The 25,754-nt window shown below is 39.4% G+C and overlaps 5 non-coding genes across 5 annotated transcripts; all 5 read left to right on the forward strand.

Moving 5' to 3' along the window:
* The first annotated feature begins 23,831 nt into the window (after positions 1-23,831).
* Positions 23,832-23,950, forward strand: LOC125475385. Its single transcript, XR_007256784.1, has one exon. It is a non-coding gene; the product is annotated as a 5S ribosomal RNA (ribosomal RNA).
* Positions 23,951-24,215: 265 nt separating this feature from the next.
* LOC125475386 lies at positions 24,216-24,334 on the forward strand. The gene has a single exon (XR_007256785.1). It is a non-coding gene; the product is annotated as a 5S ribosomal RNA (ribosomal RNA).
* A 266-nt stretch (positions 24,335-24,600) lies between these two features.
* LOC125475387 lies at positions 24,601-24,719 on the forward strand. The gene has a single exon (XR_007256786.1). It is a non-coding gene; the product is annotated as a 5S ribosomal RNA (ribosomal RNA).
* Positions 24,720-24,985: 266 nt separating this feature from the next.
* LOC125475388 lies at positions 24,986-25,104 on the forward strand. Its single transcript, XR_007256787.1, has one exon. It is a non-coding gene; the product is annotated as a 5S ribosomal RNA (ribosomal RNA).
* Positions 25,105-25,370: 266 nt separating this feature from the next.
* Positions 25,371-25,489, forward strand: LOC125475389. Its single transcript, XR_007256788.1, has one exon. It is a non-coding gene; the product is annotated as a 5S ribosomal RNA (ribosomal RNA).
* Positions 25,490-25,754: the final 265 nt, after the last annotated feature.

Here is a 25,754-nt window from a genome sequence, read left to right on the forward strand (position 1 = left end):
ACGGTTCCTTTGATGTATTGCATAATTGTTTTTGCAGCTTCCCAATGATTTGAATGTGGCTTTTCCATAAACCTGCTCACCAAACTTGCTACATACATGATGTCTGGTGTTGTGGCTGTTAAGTACATCAAATTACCCACTAAACTGCGAAACTTGGTGGAGTCAATAAGTCTCCCTTCACCATCTGTGCTTATAACAGGAGCAAAAACTTCAAATCATTATGGGCGATGTGTTCTTTGCTTATAACAGGACCAAAAATCTTAGCTATAGACGAAGAGACCGTGATGGATTTTGAGATCCCCCTACTCTTACATGGTGGGTGATGCAGTCCATGTCCTAGAGCCAGAGAAACCCGTATGCTTAATCAGCCTATATATTGTTTAACTTGTGATTCTCGTATTGTGCACCGCCACTATTTGATGTTGTATTCCAAATCCATGTGTACAGTTGAGTGAAATAATGGCACGTACTTAGAATTACTATGTAACTATTATAACGTGGAAACTACTGATTGAATATATATGGTTATTTTCCTATCAATTAAATATATTTTATCAAATAACGAATTTTGAAATATAAATTCTTGTTTCTGTACAACGAGTTCATACTTATCTTATTAATAAAACGGGCAAGTTAGGTTAGCCCATATATTGAAAATCATAAGCTCATCTACACCAATTAAATAAACATGACTCTTCAATTGATGCATGACATAAGCTTCAAGGAGATAGGTCGTCTGCGATGTTAGCCCAGCCTGACCCATTTATTAGCAGCTCAATGGTGCTTTGTCTTGTGCTCATGACGATTCGTATGTTAAATAGGACAGAATGACTCAAGAAATTAATGGAAACCTAAGTATAAGCTCGACCCACAACCTAGAACACATTAGGCTCATACAAAAAGAGAAAATTAGAATACTATTGTTTGGACCCAAAATTACACCATCGGTCCGTGCAATCGAGGCCGTTGAGTAAGCATGGTTCTAGACCGTCGGATAAAAAAGTTAAGATAATTTTGTTTTGAGATAATGTTATGGTTTTTTAATCATAATAATTATCTTTTAATAAGTTATCTCAAATTTTCTTATACAAAATAAATGGGATAAAAATCATATTCCTAATGTAGAAGCAGGTTGAACTGTCCGATTTAATTTGGATTTGTTAGCAGTGTACCGTGTGGATTAGAGCAACTCGGCTTGGGTTCTTATCACGTGGCATAGCATGGGATTTGTTGGCCTTGGATAATGGTGAGACAGAAACCTAGGTAGGCTAGGTCTTTTTTGCATAGTGATGGATGTGGTCAGATGAATCGATGATGGAATCACAAACATACCGTGTGAAAGATTATTTCCTATATAATTATTAATTCAGTGGTGGGATGAAAGAAACGGAGTAGTTGGACTAGGAAACCTAGTATGAGGAGGCATGCAAAAGATGAGTCCTCTAAAAATGCACGTGGCCTTCATCTGAGATTTGGGGTTTTGATGACGCTTGTTAGGTGGAGGAGGTAGTAAAATCCCAATCAATCTCTGCAACATTATTTGATCGTGCAAAGCAAGTACTTCAATCCTATAAATACAGATGCAATGGCAATGGAAAAAGCCCCCCTCGAATTCAACACACAACTGCCATGCGCAAACCTCTCAAACATCTTGAGATTTTTTTATTTTCTTTTTCCGCCAACGCATCTTCAGTTTGGATAAACAGCACTTTGGAGGCAATCGGCGAACATCTTTAGTTTGGATAAACAACACTATGACCGTAGAATCAACCAACCGAGGAGCACCTTCAGTTTGGATAAACAGCACTGCCTCGAGGCTGACTGGTTACCTATCCAAGTCTCGGTCGAGAAGGGTTTTCGAATCTTTATTGGCAGAGGTCATCTCCTTAGCCTTCTCGACGAAGTGGGGTGTTACAAGTTACTATATTCGGCACACTGAAAGACGAATTTGATATTGAACTTCGCAGAACTAGCAACCTTGTCTTCAGGCTCTAGAACCCGAAGGCCGAGACGTGTTCCTTCCTCGGCCGCAGTTGCAAGATCAAGAAGTCAGCAACGCGCTCAACGCAACATCAACAAATTTTACTCGTAGGCCGAGCTCGGCCGACGAGTTGGCACGCCCCGCATACAATTGAAGGATGTAGTTAGCTCATTAGTTACTCGGCTTTGTAATTTTTAGGGTCAACAACTATACATAATTTGATCTCAATCCTTTAAGACTTGCTAATCCCTTAGCCAAACATGCCCTAAAAGGTTAACTACATTTTACACATTCCTCATTGTCTCAAAATTGAATTGAGAGAGCCATGGTCACGGTGGTTGAAGTCGATTTCATCTCCACTCCCAAAGTGAATACCACACTAGGAATTGATTGCTACCCTTGCTCCAGTAAGAAAGTAAACATGTTGAGACCAAAATAGACTTCACATTAGTTGCTTTAAAGGACTTGGTACAAAGCAGTGACTGTCAAGTCTGCTTTGATGTTACCATCCCCAACTTTTCCAGCAAGCAGTCAACCTCATTCCCCGTGATGTTGTCGAACCACTTTGCGTTCCTCCGATCCATCACCCTGAAGGCCAGAGTGTACACGAGGTGGAGTATTGCAATGCAAATTTCAGAAAGGTCAATTTCAGTCCGAACCGATTCACTTTCCCATCGTAATGGTGGATTTCAAACATTGCATTTGAGTTGGGAATCAAGAACCCAGTAGATTTCAAGAAGCATTACCATGGTCACATTAATCTAGTAACTAAGATCCTAGGACTAGGGAATGGCCACTCCACCAACATATTGTGAGAGCTAAGCTAACTCACCCTCAAGCAATTTTCATTTGGCTTTCCGATAGAATTTGAGTCCCCACTATTGGTGTTGAAATTTTATAAGGACGTGGAAATTGAAGCACTTGCTAGGGGGTCCAACGACCAATTACATTGTGAGACTAACCGGCATGAGTTTCCAAAAAGTATGGTCTGGAAGTTGATCTGAAAAAAATGTTGGTCAGAGTTAGAAAGACCTTGATGGATTTGGGATCCCCCTACTCTTACATGGTGGGCATTGCATTCAATGTCCTACAACAATCTATCATCTTGCATATGTTCAACAAGTACCAAGCGGAATTGTTTTTTTGAAAAGCATGACAGTTTGATGTTACTTGCATCCCCTTGTAGGATTTACATTATGTATGCTAGCTAATTTGACGATGTCTTTTTGTTGTTTGGTTAAAGTATGTTATGTTTGTCTTTCTGTGGTCTAGTCTGGTGATGAGTTAAGAAACAATTGTTCAAACATATAATGATTAATGAGACAATCTTAGTTAGTGAATATGATGAGATCAATTTGTCTAATCTCTTGTATTATCCTAAATGATTTCATCTTATAATAAGCTTTTAGGATATACGTACATCTAACACAAACATACATATTTGGGCTATTAATGATTATTTGACTTAATATTTGATAGGAGCATATTTATGCGACTTTGTTATCTTATTTCTTTGCATTTACTTAGTTAATTTCCATTTATTGTAGTAATTTAAGTTATTTTCGTATTATTATATGTCCAGTTGGTAAAGATGAAAATAAATAGCCAAATGGAGCAACTTGGAGCAGTTTTGGACTTCGATTGGATAGCATGCATGGATAGCTTGTGGGTTGGACGTTTTTGGTGTTTAAATGGTGTTAGACATATGCTAAACTCTGGAGAAATTAAAGTTGAGGCTTGGAAGGCAAGGAATTACATAAAAAAGAGGAATCCTGGTTGGAGAGGAACATTATCTTATCCTATCCTATCTTATCCAACATTATCTTATCTTGTCTCCAGCTGCAAGGAGGAATCCTAATCACATTCCAACACTTTCCACCTATTTCTTAGAGTCCTAAAATAACTCAAAACACCTAGTTCATTTTCTCCTTCGATTCAGCCGTTCCCCTTATATATATGAAATTCCTACAGCGATTTAGGGTGTGCTGCACCTACCATTCATCCATTGAAATTGCTGGAGGTGAATTTGAAGTCATGATCATATGTTTTATATAAATTGATTACATCCAGCTATTGTTTCATAAAACATAAATGCGATTTACTTGTCTGCTTTATATAGAACTTATTCTTCTATGTTTATTAAGGATGAATACTTAGTTTGCATCTAGGGATTTGATGCTAGAATATAAGGGAATTTCACCTAATCGTTATGAACTTATATTTGGAAGTAGTAAAAGTCAATAGTCATGATTGAGTTAAGTAAATTCTTGGCAGGAGTATCATGTTTTTCATAGTTACGAATGCTTTTGTGAACACGAAAGTTCCTTGAAACAAGAAACAAGAATAACGTGTACAAAATAATATTTTTTGGTTTGATGATTTTGGGGTTACGATCTCTTTGTAATTTGATCCTCTGATTCTATCTCCGTAAGATGTAGATTTGTTGATCCAAGGGTCGTCGAGGCTTGATCTTGGATGAACAGTTGTAAGTTTCTTCAAGGGCCTTCGTGGCTTTGATCTTGAAGGTTGATGGAAGTTTCTTCAAGGGCCTTCGGGGCTTGATCTTGAAGGTTGATGGATGAGCGTTTCTTCAAGGGCTTTTGGGCTTGATCTTGAAGAATGGATGTGTGGATTTGTTTGTTGATCCAAGGGCCGTTGGGGCTTGATCTTAGGATGAACGGATGATGAATGAATCTTCAAGCGGCGTTGGGCTTGATCTTGAAGAATGGGTGTATGGGTTTGTTGAGGTTGTTGATCCAAAGGGCCGTTGGGGCTTGATCTTAGGATGAACGGATGATGAATGATGAACACTTTCTTCAAGGGGCCGTCGGGGCTTGATCTTGAATAATGGTTGTGTGGATTTCTTCAAGGGCTTTTGGGCTTGATCTTGAAGGTTGATGGATGAGTGGATCTTCAAGGGCTTTTGGGCTTAATCTTGAAGAACGGTTGGATGTGTGGATTTGTTGATGTTGTTGATCCAAAGGGCCGTTGGGGGCTTATGCTTAGAATGAACGGATGAACACTTTCTTCAAGGGCCGTCGGGGCTTGATCTTGAAAGAGGATTTAACGAAGAACGAAGAGAGCTTTCTTGATCCTTCGGAATTCTTGGGAATTTGGATGGTTGGAAGCTTTGGAGTTTCAAAGCTTCAAGGATTTGGGGAATTCCTCTTCTAATTTTGGAGTAGAGAAATGTATTTGTGAATTCCTTGATGCTTGATACCTTGATGGAGAAGCCTATTTATAGGCTTTGAGAATGAATCACCACCACAAAAAAATTTTTTCCTTTCCAAGCACCATTGCCTAATTTTCCCACTTAATGCAATATTGAAATTGAAGTGGTGTAACTTATGGCCTAATTTCCGACTTAATACCATTTTAAACTTGAAGTGGTGTAACTTATGGCCTAATTTCCCACTTAACACCATTTTAAACTTGAAATGTGTATGCTTTGTCATTGCCCAAATGAGAAAAACTTGCTTTGATCCGTAATGGATTGAAGTGTGCTTGCCTTGTCATTGCCCAACATGAGAAGAAAAACTTGTTTTGATCCTCAATGGATTGAAATGTACTTGCCTTGTCATTGCCCAAAATGAGAAGAAAAACTTGTTTAATCCTTCAAGGGTATTTCTTCCTATTTTGTTGAGTCACACGCCATGTGTACAATTTGTACAACACGTGGCGTATGCCATGTATGCCTTGACACGTCAAAACTTTAATGCATGGGTGAACATTTGTTTTACTGAAATTTCGATGTCTACAAATGCCCCCACTTCAAGGCGCGTCGTAGACATGTGCTTGACACGTGTAGAAGATGCGTTTTGAAGTCCTTTAATGTAGATGTCAACCCAAGGGCCGTCGAGGCTTGATCTTGAATTGGGCTGGAAATTTCTTCAAGGGCCATTGAGGCTTGATCTTGAGTTCGACTGGAAGATTTTCTGGTTTCCTCCAATCGTTGATTTTCCACAGGCTTAGTCTTGAACTGGGCTGGAGGATTCTTTTGGTCTCCCCCGAAGGCCTGAACTTGCTCTTTTTATCTGGAGTTGAATTTGATTCAAGGGTGGTTAACACTTGATTTTGAATCGGACTTGTGATTTCTTCAAGGGCCATCGAGGCTTGATCTTGAATTGGGCTGGAGGATTCTTTTTGGTCTCCTCCGAAGGTCTGAACTTACTCCTTTTATCTGGAGTTGATTTTGATTCAAGGGTGGAGAACACTTGATTTTGAATCGGACTTGTGATTTCTTCAAGGGCCATCGAGGCTTGATCTTGAATTGGGCTGGAGGATTCTTTTGGTCTCCCCCGAAGGTTTGAACTTACTCCTTTTATCTGGAGTTGATTTTGATTCAAGGGTGGAGAACACTTGATTTTGAATCGGGCTTGTGATTTCTTCAAGGGCCATCGAGGCTTGATCTTGAATTGGGCTGGAGGATTCTTTTGGTCTCCCCCGAAGGTCTGAACTTACTCCTTTTATCTGGAGTTGATTTTCTCCACCCTTGATTTTGAATCGGGCTTGTGATTTCTTCAAGGGCCATCGAGGCTTGATCTTGAATTAGGCTGGAGGATTCTTTTGGTCTCCCCCGAAGGTCTGAACTTACTCCTTTTATCTGGAGTTGAATTTGATTCAAGGGTGGAGAACACTTGATTTTGAATCGGGCTTGTGATTTCTTCAAGGGTCATCGAGGCTTGATCTTGAATTGGGCTGGAGGATTCTTTTGGTCTCCCCCGAAGGTCTGAACTTACTCCTTTTATCTGGAGTTGATTTTGATTCAAAGGTGGAGAACACTTGATTTTGAATCGGGCTTGTGATTTCTTCAAGGGCCATCGAGGCTTGATCTTGAGTGAAAATAGGACCATGAGCGGTTTCAGGATTCAGACACATGGCAGGCAAGCACGAGGTGGAGGTGATGACCTATTTCTTTGTTCAATCTTTCCAATTCATATTGAAGAGGGTTAGAGGATGACTCAGCATATGCAGTTGTTGCGTTTGCTGACGATCCACAAGATTGATGTTTCATTGTCACTCGTCTTAGCTGTTCTCCAAGCAGATGTGGTTCCTTCTCTGGAAGTGTATCAACCGTTGAAGATGACTACTCGAGAGCAACGCTAGGTAAGCAACCAGGGAATAGATTCCAGGTAGTCGGTTCCAGATCGGAAGACTGACTCCAAGTGCCGGCTGATTGCTCTCTTTCACTTTGCCATGCGAGTAAGAACAAGGACAAAGGAAAGGACATAAAGAAAGCATGATATGAGATACTTTTGCTTTTGAAGAAGCAGCGAACGAATCAACACATATATTTGTTGTGCTTGTCTCCACATGCTTCGATGTATCATTTTCACTTGCCTTACTTGCTCCCCTTGCAGAAGTGGTATTTCTTTATGCAGGTTTGGCATCTTCTCTTGTAGTATTTGTCCTCTGATGCAGGAGTTGAATGCAAACCTTGCATTTGAATGGACCCTCACTTCTTGGTGGCAACGCAAGTTTGAGTGGAGGTTCCGACATATTGCTTTCTCTGTCCTTGTCTTGGCAGGTGAGAACAAGGGCAAAGGAAAAGACAGGGAAAAAGCATGATATGAGATACCTTTGCTTTCGCCCTTGATGATATGAGATACTTTTGCTTTTGAAGAAGCAGCGAATGAATCAGCACATATATTTGTTGTGCTTGTCTCCACATGCTTCGATTTACCGTTTCCTCTTGCCTCATCTGTATTCCAGGTATCTGGTATCTTCTTTGGGGAAGAAGAAAAAATTGAGTATTTCGAGAGGCTTTGCTGGGAGTGCGCCCTCAGAGGTGAGGAAGAGTTGGGCATTTTTTTTTATTTTTATTTTTTTTGCAGGTCTGCCTTACCATAACAGATGAAGGGTGATAACAAATCTGGAAGAGCCCAGCTTTTGAAATTCAGAGAGTGATGACTCTTCGATCCTTGAATAAGCGGCCCAGCTTTTGAGGTTCGGAGGGTGTTACCTCTTTGATTTCTGAACAAACGCTTCTTCGATTTTTGAGCAAGCGTCTCTTCAATTTCTGAACAAATGCTTCTTCGATTTTTGAGCAAGCGCCTCTTTGATTTCTGAATGGCAAACAGTAGTGCGGATGCGGCTTTGTCAGAGATCTTTTGACAAAGTTGAACGCGTTTTCTGAAAAGCCGAGAAAGCGTCGCCTAACTTACGCCTTTTATCTGGCTTTTGAGATTTTGAAGAATGGTGTCTCTTCCATTTTTGAATCGGTGGTCGTGTCGCCTCTCCTCTTTATAGAGGTATCGATTACCTCCAACATGCACATCTTGAAGGTTGCTCATTCCTGAAAATCATCTCCGGTGTATTTTGTTTTAACAGCCCCTTGAGATTTTTCTCCATCCGACCCTTCTCTTTTAACACCTTTGAAAAATGGCCAACCCATCTAACATTTGCTTAGATTTGAGTCTCAGCAGTGCGCCGTGTCAAGGTAAGGTATGGTGCCCATCTTTTTTATCTTCTAATGGCCCTCTTACAGGTGAAGACTCCGTGATGACGGATGCAACAACAGCTACGATAGTAGCTAGGAACCTCCTTACTCCCAAAGATAGTAGGCTGCTTTCAGGACGGTCCGATGAGTTGGCCGTTCAAGAGTCCCTCGCTCTCAGTGTTCAGTGTGCGGGCTCTGTGTCCAACATGGGCCAACGCCTGCTTGCTCGATCCCGTCAAGTGGAATCATTGATGGCAGAGGTGGAAAATCTTAAGCAAGAGATCAAACAGCTTAAGTACGAGAATAGAAGTTTGCATGTGCTTGCAAATAACTATTCGACGGGCATGAAGAGGAAGCTTGATGAGCTGCAAGAATCTGAAGGTCGAATTCAAAATGACCGTCAAAGACTTGCGACTTATCTCCAGAGGCACCTTTTTCCTGGGTCATCTAGCGTTCCACCCAGTATTGAGGCCTCGAATGCTCTATCTTCAATGCCTCCCGCTCCGATGCCTTCTGCTCCGATGCCTTCCGCTTCTAGAGTTTTGCCACGTAGTGGGTTTTCACACGAACAACCTTTATGAAAGCTCCATCTTTTTTTTTTTTTTTTTTTTTTTTTTTTTTTATGATGTAATAAGATTGACTTTCTTTAATGAAACATTTATTTATTTATTTTGATGTGACTGTACTTGAAGTTTTGAAGTTTCAAGTTGCCTACGTACTCTTCCAAAGAAGGGATCAAGTCATAACATAGTTCAAATGAGTGATGGTTTTGATAATGATTTTGCCGTACACAGTTTATGCTCTTGCAGGCTAGGAGCGTTTGGTGCCGTTTGCAGTTTCAGCTCGTGCAGGCATAGAGCGTTTGGTGCCGTTTGCAGTTTCAGCTCGTGCAGGCAAGGAGCGTTTGGTGCCGTTTGCAGTTTCAGCTCCTGCAGGCAAGGAGCGTTTGGTTGTCACCTTTTAGGCTCGTGCGAACGAAGAGCTTTGGTTATTGTTGTGGATTTGTCAAGCGATCTGGGAGAGGCGTTCCTCGCAATCTTCATAGGAAGGAGCCTTGACCGAGTAATTGAAGAAGTCTTCTGGGAAGAGGTCGCACATTGTGATGGGGATGGACGATCTTTGTGTCGAAATTTCATTATCTCCAACACTTTCACATTGTTCTGGAGGTTGACAAGAGCTGTTTTGCCCTCTTTTCGACTGATAAACTTGTGGACAAGATGGTTGCTGCTTGTCCAATTTCTTCGAAGCGACCTTCGAAAGGCATTCCTCACAATCTTCATAGCAAGGAGCCTTGATCGAGAAATTGAATAAGTCTTCGAGGAAGAAAAGATCCCGCATGAACGATCTTTGTGTTGAAATTTTCTTATCTTCAACATTTTCACATTGCTTTGGAGGTTGGCGAAAGCTGCTTTCCCCTCTTTCTGATTGGTGCACTTGTGGAGAAGACATATGTTTCTCGTGCAGTTTCTTCGAAGCGACATGAGTCCATCCTTCAATTTCACTTGACTTGGAGCATGCCCCCAACAGTCGAGGTGAAGACTTTGAGTCGAAAGAGCCAGAAGTGACATATTTCTTAGGGATTTCATCTTCAGTGCAGTCCTCTTGGGTTTGTTGGCATGAAGATTTGCCAGTGTGGACGATGATGTGCCTCCTTACCTTCAGTGGTTCTTTTGTGTCGACCTCTAGGATTGCTTGGCGCTTCATCCTTGAAGGAATCAAGCTTCGAACGTCGCCTTTTTCTGCTAGCCCATCGAACTTTTCTTCCTTTGGTGTTGTCTTCTTCTTTCCAAAAGACTTCTCATTATCTTCAAATCTTTACGAAGCTGATCGTCGCAGAGGAGAGATAGCTGTGTTGCTTTGTTTCTTAGGCTTTAACAACCTTTCAAAAACAGAGCTTTGGGATGTTGGCGCGTTAAGCCTCTTGAAGACAGAGGTTCGGTCTTGACTACCAATGCGATTAAGCACTGAAATTCTGGAGCTTGAATGGCTCATCCTATCGAAGACCGACGTCCGAGGGGCGGGTTTAGGCTCTTTTTGGTCTTGTTCAATGCTCACGTTGATGTGTTGAGCGCTAGCTTTCTTCACTTTGCTTGAAATCTTCATGGGTGCATTTGGTGTGAAGCCAAGTCCGGCTTTGTTGTTGTCAACTCCATAACCATGCTCCTTCAACTTTTTTTGAGTTTTGGTGAGGTTACGTTCTTTGTCATTGACGGTGTTTGAAACCTTCTTTCCAAGATTTGAAGAGGAAGCAAAGTCATGCCTAGCCTTTGACATGGGTTCGTAGGCATTTGGGTTAAAGCCTTCTTAGGTCTTCTTAGTTGGAAGAGAGTTTGGTTTCATTTTGACGCCATGCTGTGCCTCCAGACGGTTGATGAGTCCGGCGGTTTGCAAGTTTTTCTCCTCTGCAGTCCGTGTGAGCTTTGCGATTGCTTCATTCATCTGAGCTATCTGCTCCTCGATTGAAGTTACTCCAGTGGTCATGACTTGCATGGTTGTACTGCCGCTCGAATCAGCGTCGGAGAGTAGGGACTCTGAGTATTTCCTCAGGCTTTCCCTTCTTGATGCCCTTAGCGAGGCTAGGGTGATCACAGGCTCGTGCCTCAGGTGCTCTTGTTCCTTTGACAGAGTTAATGCAGGGGCGGAAGCCACGGCAAAAAGAGCTCTTGCCTTACTTCGGGTTATGGTGCCCGAAATATCACCACTTGCGGCGATGATGTTCTTGTTCTTTGCTTTGATTGCAGGAACAGCTTGATCCTTTCTTGATGCCATTTGCGTTTTTCGATGATTTGAGGATAGAGATGAGAGGTAGAGATGTCCCACTGGGCGTGCCAAATTTGTGTACACGAAAGTTCCTTGAAACAAGAAACAAGAATAATGTGTACAAAATAATATTTTGTGTTTAATGATTTTGGGGTTACGATCTCTCTCAAATTTGGTCCTCTGATTCTATCTTCGTAGGGTGTAGGTTTGTGGATGAGTTGTTGATCCAAAGGGCCGTCGAGGCTTGATCTAAGGATGAACAGTTGATGAACGGATGAACACTTTCTTCAAGGGCCGTCGGGGCTTGATCTTGAATAATGGTTGTGTGGATTTCTTCAAGGGCTTTTGGGCTTGATCTTGAAGGTCGATGGATGAGCAGATCTTCAAGGGCCGTTGGGGCTTAATCTTGAAGAAACGATTGGATGTGTGGATTTGTTGAGGTTGTTGATCCAAAGGGCCGTTGGGGGCTTATGCTTAGGATGAACGGATGAACGCTTTCTTCAAGGGCCGTCGGGGCTTGATCTTGAAAGAGGATTTAACGAAGAACGAAGAGAGCTTTCTTGATCCTTCGGAATTCTTGGGAATTTGGATGGTTGGAAGCTTTGGAGTTTCAAAGCTTCAAGGATTTGGGGAATTCCTCTTCTAATTTTGGAGTAGAGAAATGTATTTGTGAATTCCTTGATGCTTGATACCTTGATGGAGAAGCCTATTTATAGGCTTTGAGAATGAATCACCACCACAAAATATTTTTTTCCTTTCCAAGCACCATTGCCTAATTTTCCCACTTAATGCAATATTAAAATTGAAGTGGTGTAACTTATGGCCTAATTTCCCACTTAATACCATTTTAAACTTGAAGTGGTGTAACTTATGGCCTAATTTCCCACTTAACACCATTTTAAACTTGAAATGTGTATGCTTTGTCATTGCCCAAATGAGAAAAACTTGCTTTGATCCGTAATGGATTGAAGTGTGCTTGCCTTGTCATTGCCCAACATGAGAAGAAAAACTTGTTTTGATCCTCAATGGATTGAAATGTACTTGCCTTGTCATTGCCCAAAATGAGAAGAAAAACTTGTTTAATCCTTCAAGGGTATTTCTTCCTATTTTGTTGAGTCACACGCCATGTGTACAATTTGTACAACACGTGGCGTATGCCATGTATGCCTTGACACGTCAAAACTTTAATGCATTGGTGAACAATTGTTTTACTGAAATTTCGATGTCTACAGCTTTGTCAATGCTTATGATTTTCACAGAACTTAATGATTTTTGAGATGTATCTCTATCATGCTTTTCATAGTTAGGGAACTTGAGAAGAATAATTTGGTTGCGTCGCTGAGTCCAATTCAATGAACATAGGAAAACCTGAGAGTTAATTAATGTTGTTCACAGTTAATTTGAGGCATTGTCGTTCACGGTTTATAGGAAGAATAACTAGAAATCGATTTGTATGCATATATTTCATGTGTGGAGAAGTATCCTTTAGCTATCGTTTCATCCATATTTCATTCAGAACTTAATTTACTTGCTGCCCTTTACTTTTATTTTAGTTAAATTCGTCCAAAATCCCCCCAGTCATTGTTTTGTTGTTAGTTTAACTTAGTTTATTAAGTTTAATTTGTGTTGATTAGCATCTACACCCATATATTGAAAGTCTAATTTGAACACACTAGGCCAACCCATATATTGAAAATCATTAGCCCATCTACACCTATTAAATAAAAATGATTCTTCAATTGATGCATGATATAAGGACGTCGCCGGTGATGTCAGCCCAACCTGACCCATTTATGAGTGACTCAGTCATGTTTCGTCCTGTGCTCATGTCGGTTCGTATATTAAATGGAATGGGATGACTCTAGAAATTTATTTGAAACCTTAAGTATCAGCTCGATCCACAAACTAGATTACATTAGGCTCATACAAAAGAGAAAACTAAAATACTATACATAATTTGATCTCAATCCTTTAAGATGCTAATCCCTTAGCCAAACATGCCCTAAAAGGTTAACTACATTTTACACATTCCTCATTATCTCAAAAATTGAATTAAGATAGCCATGGTCACGATCGTTAAAGTCGATTTCATTTCCGCTCCCAACTTGAATGCCACGCTAGGAATCGACCGCTACCCTTGCTTCAATAAGAAAGTAAACATGTTGAGACCAAAATAAACTTCACATTCGTTGCTTTGAAACCAAGTTTAGAACTTGGGTACAAAGCAGCGTCCATCAAGTCTACTTTGATGTTGCCATCCCAGCTTTACTAGCAAGAAGTCAATCGCATTCCACCTGATGTCGTTGAACCACTCTGCACTCCTCCGATCCATCTCCTTGAAGGCCAGAGTGTTTACACGAGGTGAAGTATTATGATGCAAATTTCAGAAAGGGCAATTTCAGTCTGAACCAGTTCACCTTTCCATCAGAAACAAGTGGATTTCAAGAACCATTACCATGGTCACATTAATCCAGTTACGCAGATCCTAGGACTAGAGAGTGGTCACCCCACCAACATATTGTAGGAGCTAAGCCAACTCACCCTCAAGTGATTTTCATTTGGCCTTCCGACGTAGTTTGAGTCCCAGCTGTCAATATTGAACTTATGTAGGCATGTGGAAATCGAACCTCCTATTGGGCGGTCCAACAGCCAATTACATTGTGAGACTGACCGATGTGAGTTTCCAAGGGGCACAATCTGGAAATTGATCCAAAAAAAACTTGACTAGAGTTGGAGAGACCTTGATGGAATTGGGATCCCCCACTCTTCCTATGACATGTTCAACTTGTACCAAGTGGAACCGTTTCTTTGAATAGCACGGCACAGTTTGATGTTATTGGCGTCCCCTTCTAGGGTTTACATTGTGGAAGCTAGCTAATTTGACGATGTCTTTTTTATGTTTGGTCGAAGTATGTTATGTTTTGTCTTTCTGTGGTCTAGTCTGCTGATGAGTTAAGAAATGTTTGTTTAAGTGTACAACGATTAACGAGATAATATTTCTACAAAAGGCCCATTTGGCAATAGAAATGGCTATCTTCACAAAGTGTACAATGTTAATTAGGACTGTCACTGAGTAGCATGATTGAAAGTGAGAATGAGTTGTGCATGACAATCATGCCGGTCGGTGACGGTCTTAACGTTGTGGGTGTTGCACAGTAGGTCAATCATAGGATATTGTTCAATGTCGGGGACATGAGTTCATCGCTTTCTGGTTTGATGGTGAATTGTGAAATGTAATTTGACGTTAGCTTTTTTGGGTCTGGTATGGTCTGATTATGAATTGTTGTTGAAGGTAAATTAATATTATAAGAAAATGGGAGATGCGAACGAATAAATTGTACAGGGCAGAATTGGAGACTGATTCTGAGGATAAATTGTGGATCGAAGGTTGTGCTTAATTAGTAGTTTCTATAATGAAAACTTGTTATGACCTATTCTATTCGTGCTTGTGTCGAATATCAATTGTACCGTGTTTATTTAATGGATCTGGATGAACTTATGATTTCGGATATATGAGATGGCTTGACATCACCCGTTGATAAGTTGTAATAGTTTTAATAAGAAAAATAGTTGAAACTGCCAGTCAATTTCCTAGAGTTTTCATTCTAAAATGAAACAAAAGGGTGTAGAAAGATGGATCAAATATATAGACCTGGCTTGGCGTCGCGGAGATCATCACTTCCATCTTTTCTTTTCAAGGTAATAAACTGGCACCAATGTATATACAAGGGCTTTCCACATGCCTCAAATGAGCCAAAGAACAGGTTAATAGTATGGAAATTGTTAAATCTAATTAATGAGTGATGGGAATGGTCTACGGATTGATTTTACAAATCCCGTATTGCTAAGGTGTTGTGGAGAGGTTACATTTTTGCTGGGGGCATGTTGACTTACACTTTTGGATGTCCAACTTAACCCTTGAATGGGCAAGCAAGTAATTGGTCATGTATTCAGACCAGGTGAAAAGAAGATAGAATGTGTATATATATTGGTGGCAGGTAATTCCCTTGAAGAGAAAGGGTAGCATAACGATTGCAAAAAAAAAAAAGCTCTAAACACACGAACTGAAAATGAATTTTTGAAATCTTGAGTAGGATAAATCACTTACAATTGGTGGCAGTGTGGTTCATGCGTGTGTGTGTTGCAGTGTGATTCATTGGATTTGGGTGAGTTGGTGGAAAAGAACTTGATAAGAACTGTGAAATTGAATAGTAATGAGAATGAATTGTAATGAATATAAAGATATGAAAATTTTGAGAGCCTGACCTCCTTTTTTTTTCAGTGTAGACAACAGATTAAGAAGGCCTTTTACAGAATTTAGACATGTGTCCGAATTCGATGAAAGACAGCATATAGACATGTGTCCCAGTTCCCATTCTCATCTATATTCAAGTATTTGAAAATAGGGAAAACGTGATAAGAAAATGTTATAAACTGTTGGTAAAAACTAAAAAAGTGTACCAACTTGTGCTCTACGTGTAGGCTTTTATAATGACCATTAGCTGTGATTCACGTTGCCATTGTATCATGGTCATCTTCTAAAGTTATAATAACAAAATAACAAAATCTATAGTTACATAATTTAAAAATGCCGAATGAAAAACAATAGACATTGAAGGAGCTAAACACTATTTCCTAAAATCCAATTGTGTGTCATAAAACAACTAATAAAAAAAAAAAAAAAAACAACAGGGCAACACACATAGACAGAGAAGTAAGGTGTTTGAATAGCAGCATGTCACAGTCCACTTTAAAATTTATATGTACAAAAATAATTAAACTGTACCAGAACATTTTTCCAACCATGAAACGTTGAATTTTTTATGTTCTCGTTGAACAAAGATGAAAACCGGAGTTACAAACAAAGAAGAAAAAGTAATGAAAGTGAAAGAAGAAACGTACATTGAGCCAATGAGGAACGGGGCATTCGGGACACACACTAAGATTTTGGTATGATGATCTGCGTATTAGAAAAATGGATTTTCAATTTTCAATTAATAAATAAATAGATAATGAAAACAAAAAGAGAAAGAAAAAAGAAAAGAGATTAAAGACAGATGATACCCTAAAGCAACACATTTGGATGGATTGTTAACACAACACTCCCTTTTTTTCATCAGGACGGGTACAGATTTATTTACCACGAAATGGAACATTGTTATCTAGAGCGTGTAAATGCGATAAAATGTCACAAAGTGATTTATCCAATGCTTCAAAACAATATTTATGATAGGTATTTCATCCCATATAATCAAATATATTTTTTCAATTAATCGAGCAAGATGAGTTTTATTTTTTATTGGACAAATTGAGGCATTAGTAAGAACCAACGGAATTTTAAATCTGGAGTGAGTTGTTCAACCACTTGGTAATAACAAAGATGTTATTCCTGATGATGCCACAGCCAAAACAATTTTGCCTTCAGATCTAAGTTTACTAATAATTGCATCCCATAAAAAAGTTTTTCCAGTACCCTAATAATTGTATCCCATAAAAATGTTTTTCCAGTACCACCATGACCATATACAAAAAATTATCCTCCTTTTTTTTTGTATTTACAGCATCTATAATAGAATCATACACATTTTTTATCGTGATTAAGTTGTGATTTTAAAATTTCATGTTTTTTTGGACAATTGTTCACAATCGTAATTTTACTCTTCCCTTATAAGTTTATTTTTGATTTCCAACATATTTTTTTAATCAGGCAGTGGCCAATTATATTTATCCAAAGGAGGTAGAAGCATTGTTAAAAAGTAATTCCAGTTCAAATAAGACAGAATTTTTTAGTTCATCCTCTGGTACAATCATATCAGGAATTCGAAAAGTTTCTCGCAGTTTGTATAAGATATCATCATACATGTTTTTCCAATGAGTGTTAAAAAGAATTTGAGGATTTGCAACATCACAAAATAAAATTATTGTAACCATTCTTTATCATCACCTAATAATCATAATGATTTACATGCAACTTAATATGAAGAGTGGACAACACCATTAACAGTTTTGATATGATCAAAATGTAATGCACCTATTTTGAAATTCAAAAGCATTCTTAAATGATATAAATCACCTGATGCAGGATGTACATATGTTATTCTGCCAATTGAACCTTTTCATTGTCTTGGTTTCCAAATTCTTTTCCATGCATCATACAAAAATCTGGATGGTATTTGTGCATAAGTTAGTAAATGCGCTTCATTGTAAATTTTATTTGGTTGAAGCCGACTTGTTATATTTTATTCATACCATAGATGTGAAATGATGATTTTGCCCGTTGGTGGGTATTTGCCATTTTGGGGTGGTGTTTAATTGTTTTTGGCGGGCTAACTCTACAGGACACACACACACACACACACACACACACATCCCTTTTCTTTCCCCCGTGACTCTCTCTCTCCTTCTCACTTGTACCAACGGGACTCAAAACCCTTGCAAACGTGACTGATCGAAGTGGAAAATGGTACCTTTGTGTTCGTGAGGACCATACGAGTTCAATCATACCAAATTCAGGTAAGGAATCCTTCAATTTCACGTCGAACCATGAACCTCCGATTTTGTCATTGTTCATGCACATGTGAAATATTGATTTTTAGGGTTTAGGGAATTTGAAGCTTTTAGAAGGTCGGAGTGGTTTGTTGGGTGAAAGTGGACGTCGGGGAAGCTAGTTTTGAAGTTGGGCGGTTTTTCTCGAATTTCTCCTGCGAGATCCCGTGATCTTTGAGGTTTCAAACAGGTATAACATTGTTGTACTCATCTCCAGCTTTCCATTGGTGCAAATTTCATAGAAAACGGTGAAGAAACGATTGAGAAACGAAGGTTTTAAAGATTTTCCAGTTTCCGGTGGCTGGTGACTTGCCGGAGACGAAGATGGAATATTCCATCAGTTTGGGCGGAATATGCTAACGTCGTCAATCAGTTTTAATGGAATCCGTTAGGGTTTAACTGAATATTTCTAACAGCGTTAATTGACGATGTCAGTGTGACTGTCACGTGGCCGTGCGTGGGGGGTGCGTACGTTCATGCACTCACCGGTGCGTGGCTGCATGAAATTATTTTAAAAATATGAGGATGTTCGTGAGGTTGAGTAGATCACGTTGGTATATCCAAACACCTCATTTGAGCATTGTATGAGAAGTTATTACCTAGCTTTGGTTATGTGCTTTAAATTGACATTTTTATAGTTGTTTCGCATATAGGTGAGACCTATCCTGAAGACGAGCGTAGTCACTTAAGGCTCGGGGGTTACGACCTTTCCACGTACCATTGAGTGGGCTATTGGTTTTCCGTATATACCCATATACTTGAGAATTTTCCTAGAAAATGAAATTGAATGTTTATATGTTTTAAATGCCATGCATAGTCTTTGCCTATTTTAATTATGCATTATTAGTTGCATATATTTATGATTGGTGTTGCAGACGCACAGGTAAGTGCCAGGTAAGGTTATAGTTTATGGTTATGAATTAGTAGTTATGTGAGATGCATGGAGAGCTCATAAACCTACACCTCAGTGTTAGTGCTCCCGCCCAGAGTAGGGCACAATCCTTCACATGATGTTCACCTCCTGCACCACATGCTCATCTTAGATCCAAGTTAGGTGCATAGTTCTGTCGTACATATCACTTTAGGTGGTTCCGACTCGTAGGTAACCCGCGATTATTTGCATAGTGTTCATGTGATTGTAGCACTTAGCGTATTTATTTACACCTAGTCCTGTTGTATAGACCACTTTTGATGGTTCCAACTCATGTGCAGGTATAGTTGTTGAGATGTGGATTTGAGCTCTAGATTCAGCCGTATAGGTCACGTTAGGTGACTCCAGCTGACATATATTCTGTATTGATTGACATTACCTGGGTCATTTACATCATATGCTGAGTTAGTTGACATGGCTTGTTGTTTGGGCCCGAAATAATATTGTTGGGCCGAGCATAGGGTTATGCTCGGCCCAAAGCTGTGTTAAATACTATGGGCTGCCTGATGGATTCCGGGCCAGTTAGCAGGGTCGGTCGAGTCCTATCCTAAGAAGGAGTAGTCCAAATAAATAAAAAGGGTCGAGGAAGTCCTGGTGCAACTAGGATTCTCGACCAGCGAGGAATAAAGCCTCGAATGGGCGTAAGTTCAAAGTCCTAATGGGAGTAGGGTTGTTCGAAGTAAAGTTGGAACGGGACAAGGACTCCCAATCCAGATAGGGGTTTGATTCGGTCTCAAGGAGTGGGTGCTATAAATACAAGAATTCATGCAACAAAAAAGGACTTTCAATTCAACATACAATTGCCCTGTGCAAAACCTTTCAAACACCTTGAGATTTTTCCTTTTCTTTTTCTGCTAACACACCCTTAGTTTGGATAAACAGCACTGTGAAGGCGACCGGTGAACACCTTCAGTTTGGATAAACAGCACTGTTGCCGTAGAATCAGCCGACCGAGGAGCATCTTCAGTTTGGATAAACAGCACTGCGTCGAGGCCAACTGATTATCTATCCAAGTTTCGGCTGAGAAGGGTTTTCGAATCATTATTGGCAGGGGTCATCTTATCAGCCATCTCGACGAAGTAAGGTGTTATGAGTTACGACGTTCGGTGTATCGGACGCTGAGTGATTTTATGATTGGATATTCACAAGTGACTTTTAAAGTTCGGCATTCTGACGGCCAAACTACGTTCACCATGAAGACATGCATCACCTTTGAATATTTGTGTTCGTACAGTCTGGTGTCGATTTGACATGCTTATACTCTTACAAATATAATCACGGTGACCGAATCAGGCACCGACGACTTGTGAACTTCGCAGAACTAGCAGCCTCGTCTTCAGGCTCTAGAACCCAAAGACCGAGAGGGTTCCTTCCTCAGTCGCAGTTGCAAGATAAAGAAGTCAGCAACGCGCTCAACGTAACATCAACAAATTTTACTCCTCGGCCGAGCTCGGCCGACGAGTTGGCACACCCCGCATTCAACCGAAGGACTTAGTTAGCTTATTAGTTATTCGGCCTGCGCGCCGCATAGGCTTTATAATTTTTAGGGTCAACACTTGCATACATACATATTTGTGAATGTTGCTACTCTGAGCATAGTTGTGACATATTTATATATTATATTTTCTGGGAAATTATACAAGTTTTACGAATAGGGGTTAGAACTTTTGAGAATGAAATGATTTTGAAAAGCTTTGTTTTTGCCCACTCACACTTTATGTTTTGCGCCCCTCCAGGTTCTAGTTAGAACGCTTTGGTGGCTCATGAGGACTTGACGGTGGTTTTGACAGAACATCACAAATGTAGGATCACTTTTGGGTGTTGTGTAATTAGTATTCGTCCTACTGGACTGCACTTAGGCTTTCTGTGCTCTAATTATTGTTTATCACACTTAGTCTTACACTTGCGTATTACTTTAACTAGCATCTTTAGTAGTTTGGTTTTTATTTATTCGTACTTTTATTATTATTATTGGTTCCGCACTGTGCACATGGCTACGTCACCCTCACGTGACAGCCAACATGCCTTGATTTCGATCGGTCAGCACGCCTTGTTGAAGAAGTAATTTTGCTCTATTTGTACCTCTATTAACATATTTGAACAAGTGTTTCATAAGCATAGATTGACAACACAATTCAACATTTATATGAGCATTGTATCTCAAAAGTAGTTCGGCATTATATGGAACAATAAAGCTGTTATCAACTTTGATTCCATTTTTTATTACTGTTGACCCTAAAAATTACGAAGCCTACGTGGCGTGCAGGCTGAGTAACTAATAAGCTAACTACGTCCTTCGGTTGAATACGAGGCATGCCAACTTGTCGGCCGAGCTCGGTGGAGGAGTAAAATTTGTTGATGTTGCGTTGAGCGAGTTATTGACTTCTTTATCTTGCGACTGTGGCGGAGGAAGGAACAAATCTCGGCCTTTGGATTCTCGAGCCTGAAGACAAGGCTGCTAGTTCTACGAAGTTCAATATCAAATTCGGCTCTCAGGGTGCCGAATGTAGTAACCTGGTAACACCTCACTTCACCGAGAAGGCTAATGAGATGACCTCTGCCAATAAGGATTTGAAAATCCTTCTCGACCGAGACTTGGATAGATAACCAGTCGGCCTCGACGCAATGCTGTTTATCCAAACTAAAGGTGCTTCGGGAACAGCTGATTCTATGGCAACAGTGCTGTTTATCCAAACTGAAGATGTTCGCCAGTTGCCTTCACAGTGGTGTTTATCCAAACTGAAGTTGTGTGTTGAATTGGAGATCATGTTTACGTTGTCATTGCCTCTGTATTTATAGAACTAACTTAGCGCAAAATCCATCTGTGACCATCAATCACCACAAATAATAATTTACGCTGAGCTGATGATTATCCAATGAAAGTCGTGGCACTCAACGTCTTTGGTGGTAACCACACATTTTAGCCAAAACCACGTAACAAATCTTGGCATGCCAATTCCTTCTTTGCTAAAGATAAGCATTGTCGTTCAAACCCATAGTTTGAGTCACATTTATCTCGTATAAGAAAAGTGTCAAGATAATTCATTATTAAAAGATAATTATCATGATTAAAAATCATAATATTATCCTCTAACAACAACAAAATTATCATAACTTTCTTATCCAACGATTAAGAATCATGCTTACTCAACGGCCTCGATCGCTTAGGCCGATGGTGTAAAATCAAGTCCGAACAATTACAAATTTGGAATCATCATCACGACGTTTATAAATTGGAAAACCATTGGGTTCAAAAATAGTCTCATTTTGATACGGTTTAGGAAAGTTTTTGGAGCACTTATTTTCTCACATGCAAGGAAACTTTTGATTAATGTGACCACATGGACCATGAATCATAAATTGATTGACGATTTCATAAAGTTTTGGATTCGTAATTTTATCGGGCAGTTCAACTGAAATAATACTGTCTATTTCAAATGGAATAAGACATTTAAAATTTGATTTTAGCCATATCAACATATGAGAATGAGGCAATCCTTTTTTTTTTGAATTCAGACATCTGTTTGTAAAAAAAAATACAAAAATAAAAGAAACACAGAAAAAAAAAAAATTAGTTTGATAAAAAAAACAATGCAAAAACTTATATAAGTAAGAGTTTTAGGTTTTGAAACTTGCTTCAACATCTCCAAAAGGCTGTCCAGAGTTTGTAAACCTAAGCATATCATGAAGTTTCATTTTAAACATTCTTGCAATTATATCAGGTCTATCTTTAGGTTTGAATTCAAGTTTTTATTCAAATTCTCTTATGATTTCTAGCCACTTAACATTGCATGTAAATGTTATGAACAAATCAGGATGTCCATATTCTCTACAAATACCCATTATATCTTGATAATTTTTAATCATATATCTAGGACCACTTGTATATGAAGCAGATAATATAATTTTTTGTCCTAAATTGTTTGCACCATTATCACCTTTTGAAACTGCATCATAAATTCCTTTGTAAACCTTAGTTCTTATTTTTTGTCCATGTAATTTTTTTGCAATTCCTACATAACAACATACACAGGAAAACAAAGAAAACAGGACTTAAGAACAACATACCAATTCTATTTTTCGGGAAAAATGCTTAACCCTTGTTTGTGAGATTGTGATTCTGGTGATGAAAGATTTTTTTTCACGTGTGTTTTCAAGATAGAATTGACAGTACTTAATAGAAATTTGTAAATTCTAAACTTGACAGTACTTAATAGCCAGACTCAACCCTGTTTTTTTTTTTTTAAATCTTAGCTAGAGCACTCTGTAGCTATATAAATTGGGTTGACAATGATCTGCAATAGAAAATACAGTTACAAATCAGATACACAAAGCACCAATATTACAATGATTTTTTTTTTTTTTTTTCATTCAAAGCACTAATAACTGAGAAAGCTCTATTTGTAAGAAACATTAAAAACAAATTACAAAGCGCACTCACTTTAAGTCATTTCATCAAGTAAACAGCCACGCAGAAAGGGAGGTAAATAGCGTTGCACTTTAGCTCGAGGAACCTCCTGATGTAATCACTAAGGAGGTGAATTATGTAATCTTGATGTAATCATTGAGGAGGTGAATTATGTAAGTTATGTGCAACAATGGATTCTCGTTAAGTAATAACTAATTAGGGTAAAAGTTCCTTGTTGGGATTGCTATTTTAGAGATAAACCAGGGAGAATGATCGGAGTTGGAATTCTTCTAACCTCTCCCAATAGTTGGAATTCAGCTGGTGGATGGAGCGACATCTGTCATTCACACTCACCGGGATATCGGCAGGGCATAAGCTTGCTTTGGAATAAGGTGGCTCCATTGTTGGCATATCAACGTATTGTATTATAAGAATTTGAAAGCAAAGAGACCACAGTCCCACATTGACGAAGTCAAGCACCCACACGCGCCTTATAAATACTAGTGTAAATGCACAACCGATCGTAAAGTTATGGGCGTCCATGGGAATAATATAAAAATCATAGACGGGCCTTGGGCCTTGGGGATCTTGGGAGACGAGAGAAAACAATAGAAAAAGACAATTAATTTTATTTTTTGAATTTCGAAGGATCGTCTTGATGAATATTTTTGAATATAATGAGATCGTATAGAATTTGCACATGAATAAAGGTTACGAGGTCATGGGCAAAGAAATGGTTATAAGGAATTAAAAGGGATAGACTAACGGATGCGATCATACCAACTCACATGCACCGGATCCCATCAGAACTCCGAAGTTAAGCGAGTTTGGGCGAGAGTAGTACTAGGATGGGTGACCTCCTGGGAAGTCCTCGTGTTGCATCCCCCCACCTTTTTAGGTTTTCTTTTTTTTTTTTTTGGTATTTTTAGCGGCTTACATGGGACGCGCGTCGTGGAGAATCGAGTGATGTGCTTGGGAGACGAGAGAAAACAATAGAAAAAGACAATTAATTTTATTTTTTGAATTTCGAAGGATCGTCTTGATGAATATTTTTGAATATAATGAGATCGTATAGAATTTGCACATGAATAAAGGTTACGAGGTCATGGGCAAAGAAATGGTTATAAGGAATTAAAAGGGATAGACTAACGGATGCGATCATACCAACTCACATGCACCGGATCCCATCAGAACTCCGAAGTTAAGCGAGTTTGGGCGAGAGTAGTACTAGGATGGGTGACCTCCTGGGAAGTCCTCGTGTTGCATCCCCCCACCTTTTTAGGTTTTCTTTTTTTTTTTTTTTGGTATTTTTAGCGGCTTACATGGGACGCGCGTCGTGGAGAATCGAGTGATGTGCTTGGGAGACGAGAGAAAACAATAGAAAAAGACAATTAATTTTATTTTTTGAATTTCGAAGGATCGTCTTGATGAATATTTTTGAATATAATGAGATCGTATAGAATTTGCACATGAATAAAGGTTACGAGGTCATGGGCAAAGAAATGGTTATAAGGAATTAAAAGGGATAGACTAACGGATGCGATCATACCAACTCACATGCACCGGATCCCATCAGAACTCCGAAGTTAAGCGAGTTTGGGCGAGAGTAGTACTAGGATGGGTGACCTCCTGGGAAGTCCTCGTGTTGCATCCCCCCACCTTTTTAGGTTTTCTTTTTTTTTTTTTTTGGTATTTTTAGCGGCTTACATGGGACGCGCGTCGTGGAGAATCGAGTGATGTGCTTGGGAGACGAGAGAAAACAATAGAAAAAGACAATTAATTTTATTTTTTGAATTTCGAAGGATCGTCTTGATGAATATTTTTGAATATAATGAGATCGTATAGAATTTGCACATGAATAAAGGTTACGAGGTCATGGGCAAAGAAATGGTTATAAGGAATTAAAAGGGATAGACTAACGGATGCGATCATACCAACTCACATGCACCGGATCCCATCAGAACTCCGAAGTTAAGCGAGTTTGGGCGAGAGTAGTACTAGGATGGGTGACCTCCTGGGAAGTCCTCGTGTTGCATCCCCCCACCTTTTTAGGTTTTCTTTTTTTTTTTTTTTGGTATTTTTAGCGGCTTACATGGGACGCGCGTCGTGGAGAATCGAGTGATGTGCTTGGGAGACGAGAGAAAACAATAGAAAAAGACAATTAATTTTATTTTTTGAATTTCGAAGGATCGTCTTGATGAATATTTTTGAATATAATGAGATCGTATAGAATTTGCACATGAATAAAGGTTACGAGGTCATGGGCAAAGAAATGGTTATAAGGAATTAAAAGGGATAGACTAACGGATGCGATCATACCAACTCACATGCACCGGATCCCATCAGAACTCCGAAGTTAAGCGAGTTTGGGCGAGAGTAGTACTAGGATGGGTGACCTCCTGGGAAGTCCTCGTGTTGCATCCCCCCACCTTTTTAGGTTTTCTTTTTTTTTTTTTTTGGTATTTTTAGCGGCTTACATGGGACGCGCGTCGTGGAGAATCGAGTGATGTGCTTGGGAGACGAGAGAAAACAATAGAAAAAGACAATTAATTTTATTTTTTGAATTTCGAAGGATCGTCTTGATGAATATTTTTGAATATAATGAGATCGTATAGAATTTGCACATGAATAAAGGTTACGAGGTCATGGGCAAAGAAATGGTTATAAGGAATTAAAAGGGATAGACTAA

This window comes from the organism of the source record quoted next, unplaced genomic scaffold (genome assembly GCF_019419815.1).
Source record: "Pyrus x bretschneideri cultivar Hongxiangsu unplaced genomic scaffold, Pyrus_bretschneideri_v1 Contig144, whole genome shotgun sequence".
Lineage (NCBI taxonomy): Eukaryota > Viridiplantae > Streptophyta > Magnoliopsida > Rosales > Rosaceae > Pyrus > Pyrus x bretschneideri.